Genomic DNA, 2,659 nt, shown 5'->3' with positions numbered 1-2,659 from the left:
CATTAAATAGAAATAAAACCATTTTCACTTTAACCTCATGTTGTTGTGAGAAAACTTAAGCAAAAAGAGAGAACATACTTTTATTTATATTGTATATTTCGTTTGATTGGTTACATTTAGTTTGTGGGTCCCACAAGCAGCTCCAAGCTCTACGACGCCGCTTCGCTGACCGCACTTTTTGAGTTTTTGATGCATGACATCGTAACCCCATTATGAAGTTGTTGAATATAAATATAAAATAATAAATAATCAACCCACAACATTTAACCCATTATAAAATCGTTAAATCCAGAGAACTAACATGAAGAAATTAGAAAATGGATATCATTAAATAGAAATAAAACCATTTTCACTTTAACCTATGTTGTTGTCAAAAAACTTAAGGAGAAAAGAGAGAACATACTTTTATTTATATTGTATATTTCGTTTGTTTGGTTGCATTTAACCAAAGTTTGTGGGTCCCACAAGCAGCTCCAAGCTGTACAACGCCGTTTCGCTCACCCCACTTTCCGAGTTTTTGATGCATGACATCCTAACCCCATTATGAAGTTATTGAATATAAATATAAAATAACAAATAATCAACCCACAACATTTAACCCCATTATAAAATCGTTAAATCCAGAGAACTAACATGGAGAAATTAGAAAATGGATACCATTAAATAGAAATAAAACCATTTTCACTTTAACCTATGTTGTTGTCAGAAAACTTAAAACAAAAAGAGAGAACATGTTTTTATTTATATTGTATATTTCGTTTGCTTGGTTGCATTTAACCAAAGTTTGTGGGTCCCACAAGCAGCTCCAAGTTGTACGACGCCGCTTCGCTGACAGCATTTTCCGAGTTTTTGATGTATGGCATTCTAACCCCATTATGAAGTTGTTGAATATAAATATAAAATAACAAATAATCAACCCACAACATTTAACCCGATTATAAAACCGTTAAATCCAGAGAAATAATATAGAGGACTTAGAAAATGGATATCATTAAATAGACATAAAACCATTTTTACTTTAACCCCATATTGTTGTGAAAAAACTTAAAACAAAAAGAGAGAACATACTTTTATTTATATTGTATATTTCGTTTGTTTGGTTGCATTTAACCAAAAATTTGTAGTACATATTTTTTCTAAGAATATTAATATAAATAATTATAAAAAACAATTACGAATATAGAGACACATATGCGCTGTTATAAATGTACGTTACATTTATACACACGCTTGCACACACGCACATATATATATATATATATATATATATATATATATATATATATATATATATATATATATATATATATCTACAATCATAATAAAATCAAATAGCAAAAAAAAGAGAATAGAAGAAAATAACTTTACGAGATATTTCTCTTCGCTTTCATTATTTGGATTTTCAGTTTTACTTAATAATCAGTTTTCGTTTTTTAGAACTTATGAGCAAAAAATATATTTATTTATATTGTAAATAATGGTAATATTTAAATTACGGAAACGTGGGAGAAATTCAAATGTCTTTATATATTTTACGAAAAATGGTGCGCACATGTAATGTAATATAGAGGTGAGTGGCCCAATGAACATTTGACCTCTTATATTTTTTTTCCACCACTTTCATTTGAAAAAAAAACTGATAATAAATTATTGAGAGAAACAAAATCGAGTAGAATATTTAAATATTAAGTATAAGTTATTATGGTGATAGGTTCACTTTATTATAGCAAACCGTATAAGTTTATTTATTGATCTTATAGTAAACAAATTATCTAAAAGTTGAAATAAATTAATAGATACATCGTATTGAATACGAAACTAGTATAAAATTATCTAAGAAAAAATAAAAAAGGAAATCGACATAATATCTATATACAATAATGACGCCTCGAAAAACGGATATACAGGGGAAAGTAATTTTAAAGCAGGATATTAAATGACCTAATAATAATAATAATTATTATTATTATTAGGTCATTTAATATCCTGCTTTAAAATTACTTTCCCCTGTATATCCGTTTTTCGAGGCGTCATTATTGTATATAGATATTATGTCGATTTCCTTTTTTATTTTTTCTTAGATAATTTTATACTAGTTTCGTATTCAATACGATGTATCTATTAATTTATTTCAACTTTTAGATAATTTGTTTACTATAAGATCAATAAATAAACTTATACGGTTTGCTATAATAAAGTGAACCTATCACCATAATAACTTATACTTAATATTTAAATATTCTACTCGATTTTGTTTCTCTCAATAATTTATTATCAGTTTTTTTTTCAAATGAAAGTGGTGGAAAAAAAATATAAGAGGTCAAATGTTCATTGGGCCACTCACCTCTATATTACATTACATGTGCGCACCATTTTTCGTAAAATATATAAAGACATTTGAATTTCTCCCACGTTTCCGTAATTTAAATATTACCATTATTTACAATATAAATAAATATATTTTTTGCTCATAAGTTCTAAAAAACGAAAACTGATTATTAAGTAAAACTGAAAATCCAAATAATGAAAGCGAAGAGAAATATCTCGTAAAGTTATTTTCTTCTATTCTCTTTTTTTTGCTATTTGATTTTATTATGATTGTAGATATATATATATATATATATATATATATATATATATATATATGTGCGTGTGTGCA

This window comes from Tarenaya hassleriana, unplaced genomic scaffold (assembly GCF_000463585.1).
Source record: "Tarenaya hassleriana unplaced genomic scaffold, ASM46358v1 Cleome43, whole genome shotgun sequence".
In the NCBI taxonomy this organism is placed as follows: domain Eukaryota; kingdom Viridiplantae; phylum Streptophyta; class Magnoliopsida; order Brassicales; family Cleomaceae; genus Tarenaya; species Tarenaya hassleriana.
This window is presented reverse-complemented; position numbering follows the sequence as displayed.